The sequence below is a fragment of the Gasterosteus aculeatus genome, chromosome 15 (genome assembly GCF_964276395.1).
Source record: "Gasterosteus aculeatus chromosome 15, fGasAcu3.hap1.1, whole genome shotgun sequence".
Lineage (NCBI taxonomy): Eukaryota > Metazoa > Chordata > Actinopteri > Perciformes > Gasterosteidae > Gasterosteus > Gasterosteus aculeatus.
The window spans coordinates 12,018,201-12,043,768 of NC_135703.1; the positions used below are offsets into that span (position 1 = coordinate 12,018,201).

The 25,568-nt window shown below is 45.3% G+C and overlaps 1 protein-coding gene across 1 annotated transcript in view; it reads left to right on the forward strand.

The window, feature by feature from the left end:
• Positions 1–11,793: 11,793 nt before the first annotated feature.
• The window catches only part of plekhh1 (pleckstrin homology domain containing, family H (with MyTH4 domain) member 1), a 64,804-nt gene continuing 51,029 nt past the window's right edge, over positions 11,794–25,568 (forward strand). Inside the window, exon 1 of the mRNA XM_040199533.2 lies at positions 11,794–11,883. The gene's annotated coding sequence lies outside the window, so the exon portion shown is untranslated. The remainder of the gene's footprint in view (positions 11,884–25,568) is intronic.

Sequence of the window (25,568 nt, forward strand, 5' to 3'; positions counted from 1 at the left end):
ACAGCAAATACAACAAACTGTGGCTGGAGAGAAGCGATCTCAAGGATAATATGGCATAATCTAAAAACGATCAACCAACGGTTATGTAAGTTATATGTGATGTTGGAGCAAAATAGATTCTCGTACAGATTAGAGCTCTTCAAGATATGCAGGGTTAAAACAAAAAAAAACCCTGCCCCGCTGCAGCCTGGCCTCAAGAAGCCTCCGACTGTGTCGATGTTTACTCCAATGCTCTCAGATGTATCGTGCTCGCTTGTTATTGTGCGTTGCAGTTGTCCTTCCAGGTTTAGGAGGAGGCACCTGCTTCCTGTCGAAATGACAATCTCCCAGGAGATATTTTCCAATGTGGTTCTTTTTTAAACAGGTTTTATGCAGATAGTAAACGGCAGCATTTTGACACAGTGCCTTGCACACACAGGGGAAAAGTTACCTTTTCTTTTAAGATCAAGTTTGAGCGAGTTTTCTGTATCTTAACTTCCCAAACAAAGACATACTTAATATTTCTTACATGGGTGATGTTCAGATTATATTTAGCAGTTGTCGTCTGTAAATGGGATTTGTTGTTGTTTTAAGTAGTTAGAAGGTTGCATATGATCGCCTTCAAAAGAAGACACGCAGGATTCCCTCAAACACCGAATGCACTGATAAATCCAACGTATGTCAAAGAAAACACATCCTTTTCTGCCTTTTTATTGGCTTTTTTATCAAGTTGATTTCCTAATAAATGAATGCACTACTAATACATGAATGGGCTAATTGTTCTGACAAATGTTTAAAGGTCAAAGATGTAATATTCACAGCGTTTTCCTGTCCCATCATTCCATCGACTCCCCACCACAAAAGAGCACAAAAGAAACAATCTAGATGTCAGCTTTACTTCCTCAGGCAGGATTTTCCTCTAGCTGTTGACAGTCGAGTCTCTCTCTCTCTCTCTCTCTCTCCCTCTCTCCCTCCCTCCCTCTCTCCCTCCCTCTCTCTCTCTCTCCCTCTCTCCCTCTCTCTGTCAGGACGGTGGATTTCTAAAGATTTGTGCTCCTCAAGGCCAAAGCTGTCCTCTCAGGCCTGTGGGGCCTATCAGTCTCTGTTGGTGCTGCAGTCAGTCACTCCTCAGCCTCCTTTGGAGGGTTTGATGTCGGCCTCCTGCGCCGAAGACCCCGTCCTCAGAAGGGAGGACAGGGTCACTGATAACGTTTAAGTGGGATGACTGGTTGTTAAATCTTTTATCTAACTCAACGGGAGATGAAAGAAGTTCTGGGGAAACTCAACAAATTGGAAGTCGTCTCTTAAAGCAACAGCTTGCTGTTCTTCCCCCTCACATCCAACAGAGGGCAGAGTTCTTCTTTTCCTCGTGCTCTTGTTGTTTCACATTTACTCCCCCGTCTTTGTACGGCATTTAAAGTCTCTCCTTGTTTGCCCCCGAAAGCAAAAAAATGCAGAAGATTATATTTGTTACACCGTGAGCGAGAATCGCTAAGATTAAACTGTTTGGTCAGCGCAGTCAGACACAGGCCTGTCCTCATGTGGCTTTTTTAGGTGAATTAGGACTCAGCACAACCCTCTGTATTGTGTAACGCGCCTCTCTCCGCCGACACACTGACTCAGTGTCCTCACATGAAGCAAATGGACTTATCAGCTGCACAAGATGCTGAGACGTGCTGCGTGGTAAATCTCAAGCTGTGCGGCACCACATCAGTTAACGCGACCACGGGCTCATTAAAAGACGTTCCACTGCTTCATGCTCATTTATTTTCTGAGGAATGATTTGTTTGACGACAGATACCAGTAATTCATCTGTTTGCCACCTCCTGGTATTTAAGATTTCTTTTAAGTTAATTATTTTCCAACTGAAGTATCTGTTTCGGATGAAACCGTCTCCCACACACATTGTATTTTCAATTCTGTAAAATGTAGTGTTATGAGCATCGGTAAGTGGAACATTAGCTCTTATCCAGAAATGTGTTTTGCATTTTGTATTTAGTGGGGAAAATGATTCATGTCAATTCTAATCACGGATGCAGAGATGAAAGATCAGATCCTGAATCCTTAAATAGAAGTTATGTTACCATACTTGAGTAACGTACTTAAGATACTCAATCTACATTATATAATGTAGTTTTTAGTGCTTTATGTGCTGACATTTTACGTTTGACGTACAAAGCAACTAAAGATCTCCAATTAAAGCAGTGTGATGCAAAGCGCAATGTAATCATGAAGTTAAATATAAATACTTACACCAATACATTCCTCCAAGCACCTTTTAACTACAGTAAACAGACATATTCAATTTCACAGATTTCTAAAGAACATAACTTCCCATTTTTTCCGAGCATGTGAGCATGTTTTTGTTGATACAGACAAGACGGATTGTTAAGCAATCAGGCTCATGGATTATTGAAGTTTGATTTCATAAATGTGTCGTTCCCTGTGCCCCCCCCGCCGATCCCCACATCTTGCCCGGATGAGCTTCGTCAAACGTTCATCTTTTCCTTCTTTCATGTCTCATGGTATGTTTGCCAAATTCATATGAGGAGGGGGGGCTGTGGTCATCTCGTAGGGCGGAACTGTCCTCAGATGAAGAGGGTGAGGGAGGGAGAAAGGGAGAGAACGAGAGGGAAACGAGACCTCGCAGCGATTAATTGTCCGTAGGAGCAGCCGCAGCATTGTTAGTGGTGAACCACCAGCTGCTCGCGCCGATGTCGTTCCCACGGATTGCTCCGGCGTGCCCGTCCGCTCCACTTCCACTGCCCCTCGTCTCACGCTGGGTGGGATGCGCCGTCAGATGCGCGGCCGGGCTGGTTTGGACGGCTTCGCCCCGCGGCGGTGCTGCAACCACGGGCCCCGAAGGGTTTGGAACAAACGCCGTTCTGGAAATGTGGGTCTTTTGGCCCTTCACTGCCAATTCACAGCAAAACAGAAGGACGCTAATGATGTTTTGGTTCACTGCAAGGCCGCAAAATTAGCAACGAAGCCAAGTAGAGTGAGGGGTCGACGTTTAAAGGAGATTTACAGACCAATTCTCCTCCGACACGCCGGCCTCCAGAGGAGGGTTGTATTTAGAACGAAAGGCCAGCTTCCTCCTCTGACTTCCTAACCCGTGTTTCCTGAGGAACAATCTCTCTGTCTGTCCAGAGGGCTCATGGGAAGGGAGAGTTTGGGTTTCCACTCCCACATTAGGGGTCGCGGCAAAGGTCAAAGCCATCAAGCTAAAGAAATGCGATGAAGACCACGGCTACATGACGCACAAAGCAGCGCACTCTCTCAAACGTGAGGACACACTTAGGGAAGAAAGCGTTTAGGGACGTAGTGCTCGTTGTTGTGTCAAGTGTAGGACCACTGTGGACTGGACAGACCCGACCCTGGTCCAGGTGTCGCGGCCATGCGACGGACGCTGAAACGAGATATTGCTCAGCTCCTCACTAGTAAAATCAATAGGCTTTGTATCGCGTAGGAACAGTGGAGAGCATTCTCTCACTGCAAAACTCGTGTCCCATCTGTCTCCGTTCGCCGGCGCTCTCAGACCTCACAACCGGCCCTGTGTGGTCACTCCTGGACTAGAGTTACACAGTTCATGTGTCCGGCTGCGGACAATACACAAAGCCAAGCGCCCGTATGACCCCGGCCCCTTTTCTCACACATAGCCCCTCGCAGAATTATTGAGTTGGAAGCGTCGACCCTCGAGTTATTGATATTCCCCCAGATGCTGCTGGAGAGGGCGTGCGTCTGACACGGCTGTGTTCCGTGGCTGACAACAACTCGCGTATCGGGAATGAGGAATTAGCTTTTGCTAATTGCAAATGTATGTCAAAATGAATAAATGTCTCCCTTTAGCGCCAGTATGAGACGCACTTTAAACCAATCCGATATAAATCCATTATTGGATGCTCAGCTCAACGGACATGTTTAAAGAGTGACAAAGTCCGCAAAGGGTAAAAGGGACTAAGGCTGGACAGGTCAACACAGGACTTTCACTCAGACGTCCGTGTCCCGCGTGCAACCAAAAATGATTTAAATCAGGAGAGACAAGTCAAATAAAGAAAGACAGTTGTTTCTTATTAATAAAGTATATGTGATGATAAAGTCTTCAGTCTCTGGCGCTTGGACTCATTTGTTATCGATGGACGTCTGCTTTGAGATAAATCCCCCCGTGAGGTCCGGACCTGGTCCATGGTGTGTTCTGTGCCCACACCGCAAAATCAATCACCTCCTTATCTGTCTGTCATAGTTTTCCTGTTGCCTCAGGACGTGTCCTTTTGAATGTGTGTTCTTCGGCCGCAATGCGCGGAGCTCTCAGCGTAGCTGACGGTTGAGAGGTGTAGCTGAGGACAAGCAGCAGGTGGGTGTAGCAGTGGACTCACAGGGCTACAGGTGTCTCAGCTCGTCTGTTAAACTGCACCTTGGCCTGCCCTCCTGAGACGAAAAGTCCTAATAAAGTCTGCTGCTTTCTTCTCTGTGATCTGCCACGACTCCCGGAGTGTCACATGAGCTCATAAAGTGCATCCGTCTTCACTTTAATGGAAAAAACGATGAGGAAATGAGCGAAACTCAGAATGTGTGGATAAAGATCAAGGAGCCAATGGTAGAACGATCTCCTGGGAGGATAAAGACAGGCCCCAGAATTCATCACCATCTTACCACGTTGATTGTCATTTTTGCAAAGGTGCCCCAAACACAACGCAGCCCAAAATATATGAGTCTAAAATGCTTCTATTTCTAAAGTAAAGCTTCTCTTTGTCCTCTCCCTCTTTCCGACTGTCTTCTTCCCTGGCAGTGAAAAAAGGTGCAGCTGTGTGGAGTTCATTTGGTTGCATGAGAAGAATCAGCCCATTTGGTCGACTTTCCTGGCAGAGGGTTTAACTTCCAGTCCAGAGCAGGTCCTCGGCTCCTGCTGCTTTTATCCAACAGAACAATGGGCATTGTCCTGCAGCCATTAAGCCCACAGCGGTCTAATTGCCTGTCTGCCACCATGTGGAAGCATCCACGGGGTCCAGATCAAGCCGTTACCTTTTTGACAAGTCAATTAGTCCCTTTCAGATTACTTGTTACTGACAAACAGCTACTTGTTTCAGGAATTCTGAGAACCAAATGAAACACCCTTCCTGCTATTTCCAGGTGCAATCATTTCTAGAGGGATTTACTAACAAAAGCAACCTAATTGAGAACAAGTGGAATTACTTCTCCCCGCTGGCATTACAGCTGTTTACCTTGCACAGCAGCTGTCTTCTCGCAATGTCATACATTCATACATGTATGTCACAAGAAAACAACGGCTTCTGATGTTCCTCCGACTCGCTTCAGCAATGGCCCCATTGACGGACGCCTCCTAAAGCCACCTGCCCGTTTAGTCCGTAATAGCTTCCAATGGCGGCTTCTGGGATGGTTCTGTGTAACAAACCATCTGGTGGTTCAGGTCGGTTTTATCTCTTGACTTGAAGGGAAATCTAAAGGCGGACGTGAAAGCAGGTGTTTTTTGTGTTTGGCAACATGTGCGTCAGCGAGTTTGCGATACAAAGACAAGCTAAACTTGGTAATAGTTAAGCACTGAGTGTTGTGTCTGTTGTGAGAGGTTCAATGTGATTATCATGGAAACATACACAGCACTGATGTGTGTTTTCAGTAAGCACCATTAGTGTCCTCCCAGGGGACTACTCACATTATTGTGTTGTGTGACAGCTGAATATGGAAACACTTCTCGCGCTTGTAAAACACTTTCTGGTCTCTCTTGCCTTGGACTCTTGTAGGCCGTACGAGGTCTAGTAAAATTCAATGGCTTTCCCAGAAATGTAAGTTTATTGCGCCCCTTCAGCCCACCCGACTCGTAAATAATGGCACGTTCACCAAAAAATCGCAACCCGACCCCCACTTTCTCACCATGACCGGTACCACTACGTGCCAAAACCACTGCCAAAATACACCCAAACAATCCCCCCTTTTCACTCGTTGAAACCTTCCAACTGTCTGTTTACAGCGTTTACTCCGCTGAAGCTCCCCGACCCGACACTCAGAGGGAAGAACAGTCCAAAGGCTGTCGGTTCAACTCATTGAATTCAACTCCAGTCTTCATTTAAAAAAACTTTTTTAAGCTTTGAGTACTTTACCGGCCGTGTTATACATCAAAGACCTGCCGTTTTTTTGTTTGACTGCAGTTTGTGTTGCAACAGCTATAATACGCACACATTTGATCCAAGGTTAATAAACCTTGAGGATTTGTATTGAGTGAGTCACAAAATATAATAAAATTCTACTCTTTTTTCACACTGGCTTAACCACACATACGCTTGAAAGGATGCGGTTAATTTCTCATCCCGATCTTCTCACAACGCCAAGACACAAGTGGGCGCGATCCAGTAAAAGCAAAGGTGTAACGAAGAGGCGGATGAAATTAGTTCCACATGAGCAACATCCCAATGTGGGGAAATCTATTAACACGGTGACCTCTTGCATTTACCGTATTTTCATAAAATCTTCACAGCTGTTTCCAGTCACCTTAGGGGTTCACCTTGACCTCCTTCCATCTTCAACACTGGCTAAGAGACAATCTAGCCTCGATGTCGTCTACCGGTTGTACTTTGTGAATGGGGAACCAGAACGGAACAGAGGTAACCGGGGGCGGAGCAAAGAAAGCAGTGCAGTGGTGGAGACAAAGGGTTGTATGTGTAGGTGGGACCAGTACAGTACCGGAGCTTCCACTGTGGGCAACTTTCTCACTGCGTGACTCACCACATGAGATGCCCATTTGAAGGATGCTCTCATACCGAACGATAATATCTACATTTAAAATGCTTTGTATTGGACTAGCTTACGGGTGGGGGTGGAGACCTCTTATGGTTCCATTTAGTGTCTGATTTTGAGTGAGCGCCTGAATGGACCGAAGCCAGAGGCTGTTGTGTTTCTGTCTGCCAGTCCCCACACACAGGATATGAGTCTGTCCTGTTGACAAGCCACTGCATAAACGGCCTCCATCACATTGCGGTCGTGCGGAATAAAAGAATGCCTTCTTCTATCCTAAGAATCTTCAATGGACGGCATTGCTTTGACGCAAGTAAGGGTTGAATGGTTGTCAAACAATCATGTCGAGGCATAGAGTGGCTGTTTGTAGAGCTCAGTATTCACACATGACTTGTCTCCGCTGAGGTAATATCAAGGTCGGCGCCCTGAAAATGTCTCTGCTTCAACAAGCTGGATAAGAGAGCCTAGAGCTCCCAGTTCATCAGCATGATGGATGAAAAGTGTTCTATCTTGTTTATGCAACCTGACGCAAGGCATCTGGCCTCTGGAGCCCTCACTTCATGGTCACTCTCCGCTCCATATGCAGAGATTATCGAGGTATTTCATATTTAGGAGATAGACTGCAGAGTGTAGGAATCTTACTGCTTGCTGAAGGACTTTAAATGACTTCCTAAACATCTTTTAGACTTTGAGATTTTGAGTGAAATTCGTTGAATGGAATTTTTTGACAGCCTCTAAAACCCTTCATGCCTCCCTCAGGATTAATCCTAATGACTTTAACAATCCCCTGGCTTTACATCAGGTCAACGTTTTATTTGAAAAGAAATTGAATCCCTTTTGATGTTTAACTATTGCTTTTAAAGGTGCAGTTTTTAGGATTCAGATGAATCTGGGAGTGAGGTAGCTGATTTCAACCAACTGCAATTCTCCATATTTTCTAATCCAGTTGGAGAAGAACAGTGGCCCCCTCAGAAGGTGGAAACGTAACTGGACCTTTATGGAGGGAATTTTTGATCTGTCCATTCTGTGCTGCTGAAGGTGAAGGGGACCTGCTCCATATGTAGAAGTTCACACGCTAAGAGAAACATTTATGGTATTACGTTCCATTTCTGCCAATATATCCCCTTAAATACTGCGCACTGTGCCTTCAGGTAACAAATAAGCTTATTTCTAATGTGTGGCTTGGATTAGAAAAAGTCAGACTTAAAGCTCATATCAAATTTTCACAAAGTCTGACTTGAACTTACCACGTGTCTTCAAGCATCATGTTACAGCAAACACTCTGTTAAAAGACGGGTCACTTCGAGTGATGCCACATCATCATATTCTGCTGGAAAAGCTATTGTGGAAATTCACAGTAAATCCAGGGCTGTGCAGATATGATAGAATATTTCATTAGGTGTTATAGTAAACGCTATTATTCAGCAAGGCTTATTGCTCTCATGTGAAACTCTACCTATTAATTCTCCCCTGATCATTTTTGTTCAAGAAAATACTATTTCAGCCAAGCATTTATGGCGTCAAGATTCTGTTATGAATTATGGGATGGCTTCTTATTTTCCAGTATATCAGGCCGGAGAAAGTGGACGCAACCATGATGGAAAGTTTGGCAAACTAGCCCAAGTGTGGATAGATGTGCTAAAGCTGCAGCTTTTCATAGTCATGTAACAAAACCCAACCAGCATTCACTGGTTATCTCAAAATATACTTTTTGCTTTCTTCGGAATAAACAAATAAATAAGGAGTCTATGGAAAATCGTCCTATGGAATGTTCCATCCGACATGCTGTAATCGATACGCAGTCATGTAATGTGCATAAACTGCCTCGTCGCAGCACGAGGCAGTGATGAAGTGTGATTTCCCTTGTGCGGGCTCGCCGCCTCTTGAATTGTGCTCCACATGTGAAGAGTGCTGCTTCAATATCTCTTCGATCTGTCTTTGTCACATGACTCAAACATAATCTCACATTCAGTTTTTCCCCCCTACACTCTCAAGCTCATTTTTTTAAAACGTCCATTTCTGCGGGAGACGGAGCCCTCCAGACAAACAGCTGCTTGCATGAGCTTTACCCCTTTTCTTATACCGTATTTAAATGGAAAACATCAAGGCGAAGGAATAAAGACAGCTGAAGAAAGACAAAGGGGAGGGAGGCAGAGACCGGCCTGGCGAGGGAGAAAGTGCGGAGTCATGCTGAAGGAATGCTGCAGGGGGGGATTGCTGGCGTTACTGCCTCATTTTTCACAGCCATAATCAGAACCAGCTGTCAGTGAGAAGGCCCATAAGATGGGGGGGGGGGCGGAGTGGGAGTGCTGGGTTCTTCTAGTTAGAGGCCGAGGAAGGAGGGGGAATGCAGGTAGCATGAAGAGGTTGGTCAAGTTTTCGTAATGTTAATTTAATTCCTCTCCCGGTATCACTGGTTTTAAGGGTTCTGTCAATGGAAAAAAAGCCCGTGAGGAATTACAGTAATCCTCTGTAATCAAAGCGTAAACAAAAAAAGCAGTCTTTGTGTGAGCACGCATGAAAGCGCACGATAGTAAACAGGAGGAGGAGACGTGGGTGTCACTGGGCCCGGCTGGACGGAGGACAGAGGGGGGCAGGGTGGAGCTTCCTGCCTTCCTGCTTGTCCCGGGACATCTGCAGTGAAGAATTAAAAGTAGCAGCTCTGAATGTAGAGCACGATCCCATGCGTACTTGTATAGAAGTACAACCAAAACCCACATTAAAAGTAATGAAATAATATTATGACTTGCAATTTTATGATTTTCCGAGCTTTATCACAGATCAGTAACAGCTGCATCTTGTAAGAAGAATCAGCCCACAGTGAAGCAGTTGTGCTCTGCACATCTGGGGCCGTGGTAACGCTGCTGCTACCAGCCATGCCAGTGCTTTTATAGTCGCAGAGCTCCAAACGTAAACTCCTGGTGTGTTTATGTTTAGTCTACAGCCCTACAGTACATCTTCCTTCCGTGCGCCAACAAATGGGTGTACTTGCTGCACCCTAATCTGATGAATCAGCAAACGTGACAAAAAAGTGAGATCCCAATGACAACAGCGATGACACAATCATTCGTGAACGTGATCATTTGCTTATTTTCAACACACATGAAAATGAACTCGGTGTGATTTATTGTTTCTTGACGTTGATTAAGGTATTACGGTTCTGTGGCGAGATATGTTTATGACCTATCTCCCTTACACAGTGACACGTACTTTATGTGACCCTCGGTAGTTTGATGGAAAAAGGCTCTAGTGGGACCGACTCGGCTTGTTGACTCTTGGTGATTCATGGCTCCTAAAGAGGTAGCCTCCTCGAAGCTGGAGTACCGACTCTTCACGTTAACCTCACATGCCTCCGACACAGACGGCCCCCTGGAGACCTCCGAGAAATGGTGTCGCTGGCTGATGAACTTTGCAGCCACTACACTGATGTCTTTCTTTCCCAAGTGGGTAAAATGCAAGCGTAAGGATCTGCTTAAACTCTTATACTCTGTTTCAACGCAGAGGCCTCCTCACCTTGTCTTTAAAAACACCTCCTTTATATTTTTACAAAAAGCTGTTAACAGGGCACAATAGAGGACACGCCAATGCGAAACATTTTAGAAACATTCATGTTTATTTTAGGCCTCTAACAGAACTCCCTTTTCTGCCCACTTCCTGTGCTCAGCTCTTGATGTGATGCAACATGATTCACGTACACAACAGCCTCAGAAAAAAAAGCACCCTGACAGTCTCTAAAATGTCGACCGTTGTAAGATGCTTTTGAAAAGTGGTTAGGTGGTCACTGTGATGTCAAGCATGTCCCCTGTTGGCTACCCTCAACGGGTCCATCCACACGAACGGAAAAAGGACAAGCTGTTTCCCAATAACATCTCAAATACCAATTGTGTTCAGTATCTCATGGAATAGAATGTGTTTTCCAGCTATAGTAAACGGAAATGGTACAGACTTAGCTGGGTTTAATCGGGCCCAGTGTTGGACTCTGGCTCTCTGAGGGACAGAGGTTACTGATATAGAAAGAGTAGCAGCACTTCATTACATGTTCTCCACTGGAAGGGCACCCTGCGATCCCCGAATAGAACAAACATTGTTTGAATTATTAGTGACACCTATTCTTTTTCTGCCCAAATGGTAGAAATGCTCTCCTGTGATAAAGGCCAATGCAAGTCTTTAAATCAAATTGTGTGAGACAGGGATCCTCTCCCAGACAGTACTCGCCTCAAGGCCTCTGGCACGTCAGCTGATGTTCGTGCTTTAATGGCGCACACGTCTGAACAAAGTTGACATGTCCCCAAATTGGGAGACGCTGGCAATGTAGGGTTACAATGAACGTTTGTCCTGCAGGTTTTAGTTCCATCTCCTATTGACTTCAGTCGAAGCTGAGTTCATTCACGAGTGCGTTTCCTGTTTTGTTGTGATTCACCTCGGTTCAAGTCGGGGTGTTGGGACGTGCGTGGTCGGCCCATAAAAACACTGTATTTGGTGTGGTTGTGTTACATTTCTTTGCACAAAGAACATTTACCTATTATAAAACAAGGGAATATGTGCCCATAGTCCTCTGGGCAGATAGCAGAATATTACAAACACTATTGTGTTTTGTTTTGTATATGTGACTTGCTCCTCCGGTTCCTTTGAGAAGTAAACTCAAGCTCATTCAGTAGTCCTTGTGACGTCTTTGATGACCATTGCCCTGCGAGTCAACATATTGGAGATCCGCTTTGGTGCTTGAAGTTATACATGTGCAGCCGCCCTCTCAAGGCCGTGAGTTGTCCGATTGTGGGAAGCAGTGTAAACATACTGTGAATGAACACGGCGTGCATTTCTTTGCGCATTCGTCACGCGTGATTTAACCTCGGCCCTTTCTTGTTTGGAAGATGTGCATGAATCCAGCCCTGCTCCCTCTCAGCTCTCTGCCCGGGAGTTGTTTATCAGAGTGGGAGCGAGTGGCCTGTAGCCTCTCTTGAGTTCCAGCCAAGGCGAAAGTGGAACGGGTTCAAACTCTGGACTTTTGACTCTGACAGTGTGTCGACCCATGAGGCCCGGCTGGACCATTATCAGAACTCGAGGGGCACGCTGACCGCCGCCGATCTTGATTTTTTTTTTTGAGGGAAAGTGCAGTGTCTACTGTGAGTCATTACTCCATCACCCACAGAACAAAAGGTGAGAGCATGTCTGGGTTGGACAGTTTCTAAAAAACCCTCTCAGGTTGAAAGGGGCTTGTGTTGACTCAGAGGTTGCTTTGTGGACTAGTGACTGAAAAACAGACGTTTTTGGAGTTGAACTCTAGTTTTTGACTTTTTTTCCATGCATCTGTCTGCGTTTCTTTTAAACTGTCAGTGTTCTCTTTCTGTCTCAGTCGGGCTCGTGTTTTTTGGACACACAAAGACGAAAAAACGCACTCAGCCCGCACGCAACCTTTTGTCTTAACTTTCGATCTCCGGCTTCTTCCTCAGTGTAAAGAGATTAATCCTGCCTGAGAGTGTCCCCTCTTATCAGACAGAAGACGATTTCCCCCCCCGGGGTTTGCACTGCGGAGCTTCTTCTTGGGTACTTTCCAGGGCACTTTCTCCTGTTTGGCAATGTGTGGCTTTGTTTACCGGGCTGCCAAAGCTCTTGCGACACAACAGGCCGCGACTCGCACTGAGAAGCCGGCAGCGCTGGTTCTCTGAGCACAATCACACTTTGTGTTTTCGGAGGTCCGCCGCTAAAGTTCACATTTCATGTCTGTGAGTCACTGTAGTGAATTTCCTTGGTCTATATTTTGTTTGGATTTGTTTCCTGGCATGATCACATGAGTTTAATTCCAAAATGACATATAATGACATATCAACTATTATCAAACAGCGATGGTGTCAAAATGAACGATCATAAAGTTGATATTATGGTCATGAGTCACTTAGTTCTGTTTCTGCTGACAATTGCATCAGTGTTGTAGAAATTCAAGACACAAAAGAATCCTAAAATAACGTTTACAGACAGATTTGTAAAGGTTACTGCGGGACATTTTCACATCTATTATCATGGGTTTATGAGTAATATGCTGTAGGTTGGGCACGATTGCCTCAACATGAGCCGGTTTATATCCTCACACAGTCAGAAGCATTAGTTTCATAAGCGTAAGTCTTCAGGCGAGCGCCGCGGCGGAACACGAAGTCAGGCGATGATCGAAACGAGGACGGCGGATCGTTTGCAGATCTGAACCAGTCCAAGTCCGTGTTTTTGATCTTGTGAACAAAACGCACGCGGCGCTCGCTATCAGCCCCGTGCCACTGCAGCAGCGCTCGCAGGAACTTATGTCACTTCCTTTCTTATCGTATTGATGTGGAAAGAGAAAGCCCCCTTGCTTTCCCCAGACCTACTTATCGCAGCACCACAACAAAAAGTGCGCTGATTTCTTTTCACGTTGCAAAAAAAGAATCTGCTTAATTTTCTGGCAGATAACATTAACCTTTGTGCCGATGCGCTGCACAGGATGTTGGGGGTTGATCGTGTGTGTGTCTTCTCTAGCGCCCACCAGGCCTTTCCAGGGCCTCGTGCTGTACGAGCGAAAGTTGTGCTGCAGACGGTCTGGAACATGCAGAGGAGGCACATGGAGGCATGAAGCGCCTCGCCGCTCCGCCGTTGAACCCGTTCATGCCCACACAAGAATAAGTTAGTAACATGAAAGAGCAAAGAACAACAACAGCCTCCTCCGTGAGAACAACCCCCCCTCCCCTCCCTGTTGTCGCTGTTCATTTACTTAAGAACTTATATGCTTCATTGTCATTTCCATGATGTCCGTGGATCGTCAGGGGTAAAGGTCACAATGTCATTTGGGTCACAAGCAAGCACGACCACAAGAAGATACCAGACATCTAGAGAAAAAACAAATTCTGAGGAACAGTTCATTTCAGCCCAGAGAGACACATCATGATGAAGATCCAGAGTCGGTAGATGTCCCGATTGAGCGCAAGGAAGTTAGCATGAGTGAGGAGCGATTCGTAGGCTTAGGCGTGCAAGAGTACGGACTTCCTGTGTGAACTTCATTCGTTTGTTTTTCGGTCTGTAACTTAGCAGGACAACATCGGCAGTATTGGACAATAGCTGTTGATATGTACAGTAAAGTAGTAACGGTAAAGTATGCTTATTGGGAAACAACCAAAAAAATTGCTTTAAGAGTACCACATCCACTTCTTGCTTATATAAACTTTTATTGGGCATCTGTCAGTGGGCCTCGTCTAGGGCTCGGCCTAGGAAGGGCCGGGCTTAGTGGGAAGTAATGCAACAGTGCCGCTTTGCTTCCTCTGGGAACCTGTTAATTGTATAAACAGTCCCTTAAAAACAACCACCGCATAGCAGCACAAGCAGCGCAATTAAACCTTGCTTGACCTCAGTTTTATGGTGGAAACTATTTGAAGAATTGGATAAAGTGAGTGTGCTTCTTATCAAATTATGAGTCATCAAAATGTTACAAAGGATCCTTTATTCTGCCGGCATTATTTCTGTTCATGTTAGGAATGTGCGGTTGGGCGTGGAAAAGGGAGATTGTGTAACATGGTCTCAATCAAGTTTGGCTCCATCTTACTTAAATGCAAATGCTATAAAAATAATGTCCCCAAATTAAAGCAACAAGCCTAAATAATTTCCTGTAGTGGTGCTTAAACTCTGCTATTTCTGCTTGGCCATGTTTATTTTTGGAGGAGGGGGCCGGGAGGACGGGGACTGTGGACACATAATACTCCCAGAAAAGTGATTTATTTATGAATTCCAGTCCACAAACTCCCCTCCTGAGAGCCGGCCAGCCTGCCAGAAGTCATTGGCTGATGTTTACAGGACGGGATTGGCTAATTCCCATGGTGCAGTGGGCCTGCAGTGCTATCTTATTTATACAAGGCCTGATATGGGAGAACAGAGGGGTTTATTTTAGGATACTCCCCATAGATGGATCCGATTTCTCCAACTGGAGCGGTTTCCTCCATACGTGCTGCGATTCAGGTCCTGGCGGCGTGCAGCACGCCTCTGGACACTGCTCGCCGCTCGCTCACATTTAAAAGGGCTGAATCGGCCGGGCAAAGAAAGCAGCGTCACAACATCTCAAGTCAGACTCGTGACAATGGACGTTGGAGTTCAGGAACTGCACAGGAAGTTGATGATTGAAAGTGCAGCGTTTTCTCTTCTGACAGAGTTGATGCAACTCTAAATTAAACAAATAATGTGGTAGGTAATTGTATCAACAAATAACTGGCAACAATCTTTTAAAATACACATGGTATCATTTTGATAGCAAACATTTTTTCACATTGTGGGTCAAGAGTAATTTCTCAACAAGCATCTAAGAGAAACAGTATTTTATAAGGTGAGAGTAGTGAGTGATTGTAGCGATAACAAATGGGTTACTTAGTCACTTCAGCAAATAAATGAATACTTTAAAAGATGGAACTCAGGTGATCACCCGCAGGCACAGATATGCAAAACCTTGAGCGTTTGCATTTTCTTTCCTGTTATGCACTTCAACAAGTGCTGCCTGAGTCATTTTTGGAAGAAATGACGCTGAATTAGAAGCACGGCTTTCGCAGGCTGTAAATGTTTTAATCACAAAGCACAAACACAGACAAACACACGGTCATAACAGACTTTATTCGCTGTGCCAAAGCCACATCTGCCTTTCACTACACATCACGTCATTATCTGCAGGTCAGACCTTTGATTACTGACGTACTCCGTCCGCCATGCCAGGAAAACACCTTGCACCTTCCTGTTTATGTCGTTTTTTTTTTCTGTCCTCATCTTCCCCGTCTTCCCTTTCCCAGAGCCCCACTGCTCCTCTCTCACATCCGGCGGTGATTTAATGATCGCATAAAGGAACGAGGTTAAGGGCGTCGCAGGAAGGAATGCAGGACTACGACACCCTGGGACAGATGTTTTCCTCGCTGCAGAGGTGTGTTGGTTGTTTATGTCCCTGTGAGAGCTGCACGAGGCCGCTGGTGCAGCAGATCTCTATGACCAAGTTAGGCAAAGGAAGGTCCAACGGGTCTCTCAGCGGTGTCATCGTCTGCTGCACGGAGGGGGCGCATGATGATTCCCTTAATAGTTCTAACAGCGGTGACAGAAGTGGTGTTACCCTTTAATGAAATGTTTTCTTTTTAAGTAATAAATTACCAGCAGTTACCGACTGCAACATGAATCTGTTCATTTTTTTTATGCAACATAAATTATTCTGAAATTGGTCACATTATGTTTGATGCCAGTATTTCTGAAATTTTACTAAAGTAAGTAGTTTTCTTTACTTATAGCAGAGATTCTATGGAATTGCTCGTTTTATTTGGACACCAGCCTCTTCTTTGGCCTCCGCTCCAAAAATGGCACACCCATGATAAAAAGTGTAACAACGCTGGAACTACTTTTGTGTGGGCAAAGTGCTATAATGTGTAATAATCATTTTATATGTTACTGTTGAAAAAATATATCAATATTATGGTGCTGGTTCGGGGACCCGAAATGGGGTCCTCTCGTTTCCAAAGGGTTATATGCAGCGTTAGTAATCTTGAAAAACTACTAAGAGCACGCAAGATGTATTTACTTAACCTAAAAAACTCTCGTCTCGTCCAATGAAAGCAGCGAGAAGCACACTCTTTTTCTACTTGTAGTCCGGTCGGATTACATCTTCAGCCGCTTGCCGACAGTAACTCAGGTTTTCTTTTCATTGCCTCCAAACTATTTCACCTTTTGTGATGACTGATGATGTGATGCAGGTGAGCTTGTCTAATATTACTAAACAACTGTGTGCCTCTGAAAAGAAACTAGTGATGAATCAGTTTGGCATTTGGCAATACCCAACAGAGAGAAGTTCACAAGCTTTCTGGTGCAGTTCCCATTGATGCCATCGCTGCCGGGTATCGTTCCATTATGAATGAATTCTGTATCTAGTTTCAGGTGCACATGTGCTCCGTAAGTGTAGCATGACATGAAGACTTAGCGCTTTCTGTTGTTGTTCTGTTGCAGTTCTGTGTTGAACCAAAATTGGAGGATTACTTTTTACTTTTTCCCTTAAAAAAAGCATAATGGACAACAGACAATCTAATCAACTTGAGGAGAGGAAGCCAATTGGAATAAAACCAGGCTACTAGACTCCCACCAAGCTGGGATCGCTGTCCCGGGGGCATGACTGTAGCAAGCCCAAACAGCGCAATCATATTCTTGAAAGCATCTGTTAGTTGTGTGTGCTGTGCTGTGGGATTGGTGAGTCTCGAGGATTCAGGAATTAGAAATTGTCATGAACAAGAACCGAAAACGCCTGCTGACTTCAGTCACCGGTGCGGTAACAGCTGTGCAAAAAAACAATGATTAAAAAAGTGGTGCAATGTTCAGTCCGCAAGCTTAAAGCGAAAGAATATAGAGTAAAACCTAAGTAGTTCATTGACATGTCAGGTTTATCATTGATAGTTAATGCATTACACAATGGGAAACTATGGCACTGTTGCTATTCGGGGAATAAGACACACGTTTCTTTCTTGCTGAGAGTAAAGGTCCCGACACAACAGGCTAGTGACGAATAAACAACACTAAAATGGGAAACACTTGTGACTAATATACGTCTACGTATGTTCAAAGGGAGGATTCGGTCTGCGCCGCTTTTGTCGAGGTTATAAAGCAGAATAAAGTTTGCCGTCTTGGTTCCCACAATGTGATTCGTTGATGGTGTTTGTGGTGCTATAGCTAAAAAAAAAACGTTTCTTTTTACCCTTTTTGATCCATAACATTCAGCTTAGAAGTAGAAAAAATATATTGACCTGTGGAAAAAATTCCCCATTATTTTAAGGCCTTTAAATGGAAGGAACGAGGACCGCTCTCTTTTTTGTGTGTTGAATTTAACGATACAGCCAGTAGCTTGTTAGCTTAGCTTAATAAAAAGACTAGAAACAAAGGGAAATGCCAGCCACGCTCTGTCCAACCATTTTTAAAATTGACCCAGTTTTTAGTCATTCTCATCTCTGTATTACAAAAAGCATGATGGCCCCACCACAAGTTAGCTTAGCATAAGAACAGGAAGCATATTTCCTGAAAAGCATGTTTTTTGCATGAGCTAACATGCGATGGTGAAGCTAAGATCACAATTAGCTTATTATATCTTCTTTGTTTAATCTGTTTAAAATCGAATGCGTCAAAATGGCAAGTTGTAGGCTCACAAGTTGTTTACCTTTAACCTTCAGATGGAGCATGTTAGCTGGTTCCCCAGTGCTTCTGTTTTTATGCTAAGCTAATCCCATTTTGTTCTCATCTCATTTTGAACTATTGAGTGTTTGCTATTTCAGTTGTGTCCTTTTGACCAATGGGAATGGAAACCAGCTGTCCACTCGGTTCAGGTGCAGGTAACCGGTGAAAATAGACCTGCTCATGTGGACATGGTCCTGGCGACAGGGAGATAAAAACACATGCTTGAGTTTTATCACGTTAAACTTATTCATTTCTGCAACTTGAACACCCAGAATGTATAAGGAGGGGGTCAAACGGGAACTTCTAAATAGCCTTTATCAAGTATTTTTCACCAATTTATTCTAGTTTAGTACCGTTTTAGTTTTCCTTACAAATCCTCTTGTCAGGAATTGTTTGATTGACCCTCATTGAACTGAAGTGTTTGTTGTTCAAGTAAATTTCTGATGTCATGAGAGTAGTTCTTTGTTGTTGAGGCTGCTGTGATTCCGGTCTGAAGTGGTGCAGATGGAGGGTGTGTTGTGTTTCTTGTTAAATCCTTACTCTTCATAGTTGGTGTTTTAAATGGTCAGTGGTTTCCTCCCTCTCTTCTCCCCTCTCCTCTTTTTTGTTTTTCTCTCTTACTATTACGCTATTTCGACACTTCACAGAAGTTAAGACTAAACGGCACATGAAGTGTTTCTTGATTCAACCTTAAAAATAACGATAAACTCCAAACACCAGGTTGCACTTACGTGCTTCTTGTAGTGATCCAGAATCGACTCTTGAGAAAGTTTTAAAAACCACATCCATATTCTGCTCTTTTTTTTGGGGTTGCAAAAATGGCAATAATTCAACACAGGCTTGAGTTAATCATACATTGCGCCAAAGTGTTGAGCCCTTTTTTTCCTACGACACACAAAGTCATGTAAACTTTGGATTTTCATAAATAATCAATATGGAGAAGATCCTCTTTCTTTATTTCCACTGTTTCTTTGGGCTTCTTTTGGGAAAAACCTGTGATTCATGACTTTCAAACACATCTCTCTCTCTCTCTCCTGGGAAGAAAACACATGACACAGATATATGACACATACTTGTTCTTCTCCTCCTGGGTTTCTGGTCTGACTTTGCTTGTGGAAAGCGGATTCATCAAGACAGGCAGGCCCCGTGATCCCCTCCGTCCAGCCCCCCCCTCCCTCCCTCTCGCTAACCCCAAACTCCTGTCAATGGTTTCCAGCTGGCCGCGGCGTGGCGGTTTCTCTGGGGGAGGAGGAGCGCTCCGCTGCCTCCAGGCTCTCCGTTGTACATCGTCCAAAAAGAATTCAGAAGAAACTCAAACTCCCCAGTTCTTCCAGGCCTCACCCCACCCGCCTCTTTTATTTGTTTAATTTGTGGAAAAACCCATAAACATTTGTATATGATTTGTGGAAAGGGGCTGACGGGGGAGAGCGCAAGCAGGAGGGCCGCGTGTGCGTTTGTATTTGTCGCCCAGGTTTCTCCTGCTGATTGCATCCAATATCTCAACGCGACACGTTGCGGTTACGAGGCGGCGAGGCAAGAACACGAGCAGTTATAGCGTCTCCAGCATGAAGCTCTTTGGTGTCCAGCGTTTGTTTGGTGACGTGACGGAGAATCTGCTGACTTAAGAAGGCTCATTTAATGTCTTTCATGTCGTGTCTTGATGACTGCAGCACATTGGTCTGGTGGTGGAGGAACGGCTAAATATAGCTGACGGCGGTTCAGAAGCAGGGCACTTGTTGCATCACCTCGGGTAAATATTTCTCCTTTTGGCGACAGTTGTGTGCTCTAAAGCTCCGTTTGTTTCCTGAACGTTCAGAAATACAGGTGCGCTGGATTTAGGGTTCTGTTATTTGAAGGGCACAGCAGATCCGACCAGGGCACGTGACAATTTAACACAAATAAATAACTGGGTTAAAGGACAAACCAGATGGTTAAAGAGGACACACACGGACGTACAGGTGGGCCTACATTAACACAAAGATAAACACAGCTTCAGTACATCGTCCTGTTGGGAAACGCTGTGTTTACTTAAGAGGGAGTGAAGGGGATGACAGTCTGTTGTCATCAAGGTCAGAGGTCAAATGGGGAGGGGGAGTTGGTCTGCGAGCAGCAGCGTCTTGACAGAAGACCGAGTGCGTCATGCTTGGCTAAAGGAGTTTCTCTGTGTGTTTGTACCTTTTAAATGTGCATGATTGTGTTTCTTTGCCACAACTTGTGTGCGTGCGACGTGACATTGTGCACACACACAGAACTGGAACATCAGCATCTCTACTCCACGTTTGGTGTAATCCCAGTTAGACTGAATGGCTAAAACAGCTCAGTGAAATCTAAATAACGCGTGTCTTCACCCACATAAAATCGATAATAAAAAAAGCAATTGACGAGCACTAAAATGAATGAAAGCTGTGTTTTCTTCTTTGAATTGCAACAATAAATCAGAGTTTGTTGGTACTGAACTGAGTCTTAACCTGTCTCCTACTTTGCTGAGAACAGGTACTCTAGCTGAAGCGTCGCATTCAGGTAAACGTTATAAGAAAGGCTGAAGGCATTTGCAAGGTCCATTTTAAGGCTAGCGTGAGAAAGTCAAGAGAAAATGATTATGAAATCATGTTAACACAACTTGATTTGCCAAGTATTTTTTATGCTTTAGCGTCTGGAACTCTAATAACAGCTGATCTGCTCCGTCGGGTCCGTGTGTTTGTGTTTGTGTGTGTTTACTGGTGCACCAGTTGTCTCGTATGATGAAACCACTGACGTGTTGATCTGTGGCGTAATAAAATGTGGTGTAACAAGTCAGAGAGTCAACAAAGACCTTCGGCGAAGTCCTGAGTCACAAATACACCGAACTGAAATGTCTCTGCCCGTCCGTCCGGATGGTGACATCCCTTTACATCTGAATTAATTGGTTTTAAAGCTGCAGGACATTTCAGTGTAATTAATGTTTCTTAAATCAAGTAAGTATGTTAAAATCCGTATTCATATATTTTTATTCCAGCCCTTATTGTATATATATATTATTCAATTTTACCTTCTTTATTTGATTAGACGGTCATCGTAAGAGATAAGAGATCTTATTACAACTTCAATATTTATCACACAAGTGTAAATATGACCTTTTGGAGTTTCACTTCATTGCCACGACCAGTAGTCAGGCAACAAGGGATGACGTGTTTTTGTAGACCAACCACAAGTCAGCATCGCTCTGGTTCTTTCAATAAACAGCCAACGTTCTTTTCACATTGGATTTTGGATTATTGCAGAAAGTTACCTCTCACAAGTTAACGATACTAACAATAATACGTTTTGTCCAGCAAGGTCATCTTCTGAATGAACACCATGTATCAATTACCAGAAGTAAACTGGACAAATGTTATATTATAGAGAAAAACGTTCAGATCTCTTGAGCTGATGTAACACACACTCTATTTCAGGTCTCTTATCAAGATCCGAGTCAAAAAAACATTGACCTTTGAGATCAGGAAGTGAAAAAAACGCTAATTTCCTGCAACATTCTGTTAAAGCTCCACCTGGCATAAATAACCTCCATAAAAACTGCGTTGCCACATCTTTATCTTCTCATTTGGAAACAAGGTAGACTTACAGTTAAAGAGAAGATAAATCGTGTGGAACTGAAGACAGCAGATCCAGTTGAACCACATCACGCAGACTGTCTCCGTGTGACGGGACTTCTGCCTTGGACATCAGACAGGTGTCCGACAGGTTGCCCGGGCGGGCTAACCCCCCCCCCCTCACCTCCGCCCCCCCGAGCCCCGGGCCTGGCACTGGTGCCCTAACGTTGCAGGTCAAAGGTTAATGGAGGAGAGTGGCGCCGGCCAGTCATCCCCCAGAATCCTGCGTGGATTTGGTAAACAGTGAAGCTGTCACTGCAGATTAATACTGAGAGGAGGTAGAACAGGGGGGGGGGGGCTAATGGCTCCCAACTCAGCCATGAAGGTGCTTGTCTTCCCCATTCTCCTCTCTCCCTCAAGCCCGCAGATAAGCCCCGCAAGCTTAGAGCGGGAGGGGAGGAAGGCGGAGGAGGAGGAGGACGAGGACGAGAGGGAAGGAGGAAAAGGTATGAAAAGGAGTTAACTCAGAGGCTCAGGACGGACGAAGAGGGCAATAATCACAAGTGCCCTTGAAGGCCTGGATCTCTGAATTAAAAAGAAGGGAAGATCTTGAAGCTACAGCTGCTTTTTAGGCACTCAGAGGTTTTTTTTTCCTCCTCGTGTGGACAGAGAAACGCCTCAAGTTCATTCACCGGGTTACAGCTATAAGAGCACAACCCAAACCACCAGCGCTCCTCTGTGGGGGATCTTTGGGGACTTTTTCTCCTTTCTTTTTTTTTATATGAAGCGTGCAAGCCGTGACACTGTGGGTTATCTGGCATTGCATCTTAGATACCGGGGGGTTGTGTGCAGCTTGTGTCGGGGCAGGATATTGTATGTCGTGTCACTGCACTGCCCCGGACTGTGGTTTCATTCTCACCACAGCTCATACGGCAGTGAGAGAGAAAACAGCACGATTTTAATCCCTGTAGGGGCTTTTAATTACCTCATACTAATAGTGCGTCTGCTTTTTTTTTTATCACCGAAAACTTGATCTCTCCCCTAACCGGCCCCCATCACAAGTTTTCCAAATTTATGAGCATGCAGCTGTTGGCGGACAACTCGATGGTGCGTTTGTGTCTGCTACTCCCGGTGGCCCAAAAAAACACGCTGTTTCACATTTAAACAAGCGTATGCTTTCGGATGCTTACACATATGTTGTAGTTAACAGTATTAGCGACATGTGATCGTTAGGAGGTGCGGCTGTGCTTGTGGCTGGTCGTCAGGAACCATCCAACAACAACAAATTCATTTAAAAATAGATGACAGCGTTTTAAACATTTATTTTTACCCGTATCTCCGTTCATTTGGGAGCCAAGTGAGTGTGACCCAGTTTGAAATAACTGTACTTTACTGTACACAGTCCACTCATTCCTCCAAATTACCCCTGATGCCCCCTCCCAGCTATGTTGTCAGTTGGCCTGCGGGGGGGCGGGTTCACAGCCGCGGAGGGTTTTGTTTTGTCTGACCATGTTTCAAGCAGCACTCTATTGTACAACCTTCACAATGGGGCCGAGCCTTTGATCTTAGAGGGGTGCACCTCTCATCTCTCTCTCCTCCTCCTCTGTTTCACTTCTTTCCTCAGCGTTCACCCTCCACGTACCGCCGAGAGGGCCAAGAGGAGAAAAAGGAAATGAAACACTGATTGAGATGAACAAAATGTAATGAAGTGAAGAGAGGGGCTGAAGGACGGGAGACAAAAATCGGTTGTGGTGTCCTTATTGGAAGGCCCGGGGGACGGACTGAGACGGCCCGTTGACGGATTGCTAACGGAGGTATATTGTTCTGCCCCCCCCCCTCCTCATCCCTCCGCTGACACTGAGCAGGTGCTGCCGGGGGGCGAGACTTCAGCCGGGGGGACGTGGCGGCTCGGTCATGGGAAGGTTTGCAACACAGGCTGAGGGAGTTTGTCAGGGGGGGGAGGAAGGACAGCAAGAGGCCTAAACCCCCCCCTTCCTCGATGGAGTCTGTCAGGTCGATATTTTCTATACGTTGTGACTGCACTGTTAATTCTGCTGCATCAATTCAACCGAGCTCCCCTACTGGCTGAAGCCACCGCGGCGCCTCATCATCGTCCTCGGTGCTTGGCTTTGAAAAACAGAGTGATTAGCCCCCCCCTGCGCCCCCACCCCCCCCTAACCCTCCTTCCAATAGCCCGATGCTCCAGTGGGTGTCTATAGATTCCTGGATCCGCACAGCGCAGCATTGTCTCCCGCCTCTGGCCTTCTGCCAAGAACCGAGCCAGCTTTGGAGAAGTTGTACTTCACCACAGCCTAATCTTTTATCCTCCCAGCTCCTTCCCCCCCCCCCCCTCCCTCCCTCCCTCCCTCCCTCCGCCATTCTTTCTTTCTTTTCATCTCCCTGCCCGGCTTTTTTTCCCTTTATGCCAAAAAAGCCTGTGAGTATTTACCGATGGGCCAGCGTTGAGGGTTTATTGTGATTGAGTGCAAAAGGTGTAGTTGAGGGGTGGTGCTGATGCTGCTGAATAAGGACATGCTTATTGTTGAGTACAGATCTGAGCTGAGGTCAATACTCTGTAGTAAAGCAAGTACTACTAAATCCTAGAGCATGACTTACCTCTAGCGGTACCTGGTCACAAAGGCATTTCTTTAGTTGTTTTTTAGCTTTTTATCGTCGTGTGTCGTGAACACACAATCTACCGAGGTCCATTTTGTGTGATTCTTTGTGGAGAAACTCTTCTGGAACTGTTGATTTAATCACGTGTTCAACTGCTTTAGTTGACTACGCATTGATCATAATAATACATCACATGTAACAACTGCTTCCAACTTCAAAAACAACAGTGGTCTCACCGTCACCGCGAAGACAAAAGTGGTATCGCTGAACAGTCACACTCAGCTTCTCCTCACTTTGTCACCCGTCCTCCCTTAATCCCGCTTTTAAAACCGGCCGGTCCATCGCATCACTAAATCACAGCTAACTGCACTTCTCTTCCCTCTCTGTCACCGGGACACAATTATACCTGTTTTCTGCTCTGTTCCTCCATCTTGAAGTTGACCCCCCCCCCCCCCCCCCCCCCCACCCAGTGTTGCCTGTCCCAGCAGCACCCGCACCCTTCTGCTGGGTTTTGGGCTGCTCTGCGGGGGCATTCCGTCCTGACAGCCCTCTACATCCCAGACGTAAACAAAGGTGACAAATGGGCCACGATATCAGGTGTCAGGTGTCGCCGTGGAAGATTTATAACGTAGCAGGACAATGGGAGGCAGACACACAACGCCTGGTTCCACCATCGCCCGCTTAGTGGGAGAAGGTAAACGCCAGCCCCCGCTTTGGTTTCAGCACCCATGGAGCAAATGATTGCCCCTTTAATCTCAGTAGACTCACCCATGTGGCACAGATTAGCTGCCTCACACGGCTGAATCACATGTGCGCATGGACGTGTTTTGCCGTGCCGATAGCGGGCCGACGAGTCAGACTCGAGACAACTTTTGGAGAAGGAAGTTCGGGGGTCAGCCAGGGCCCCGGGTCGGCGGCGGAGGAGGTGTTGGTGTCGTCCCGGTTCAACAATCAGCGGCTGATTTGCAGGATTTCAGAATGCAGATCGTGTTTTTGTTTTAGTATCCTGGGTTTGTTGATGATAAAGCACAGTGTGTGATACACGCGTATACGTGCAGGAGGAGGCGCCTGCAGTGAAACGGTTAAAGCAGCGGACCGGACAGATGCAATCAATCAAGGAGTGGAAAAATAAAATCACACAACACTCCCAGTCTGGAAGCTATAAACTGCTGGGATACACAGACAGTGTATATGGAGCTCAAGTGATAAAATATAGCTGTTATCTTCATGCATCTGGTTCACCGTCACTCCCTGCTGGTGTGGATTTCAACATATTGGAGCTCTGTTCTTGAAACTACAGTCAACCCATGTTGAAAATGGGCTTAAATGACATGAACATTTAAACGGCATTTTAACTCCCAAAATACTTCATTAAATATGCATTCATTTTGTTCTGGGGGCATTTGAACACTTATTGTTTAAACATCCAGCAATTAAGCAGAAATGTTATGATTATTTGGGTTTAAG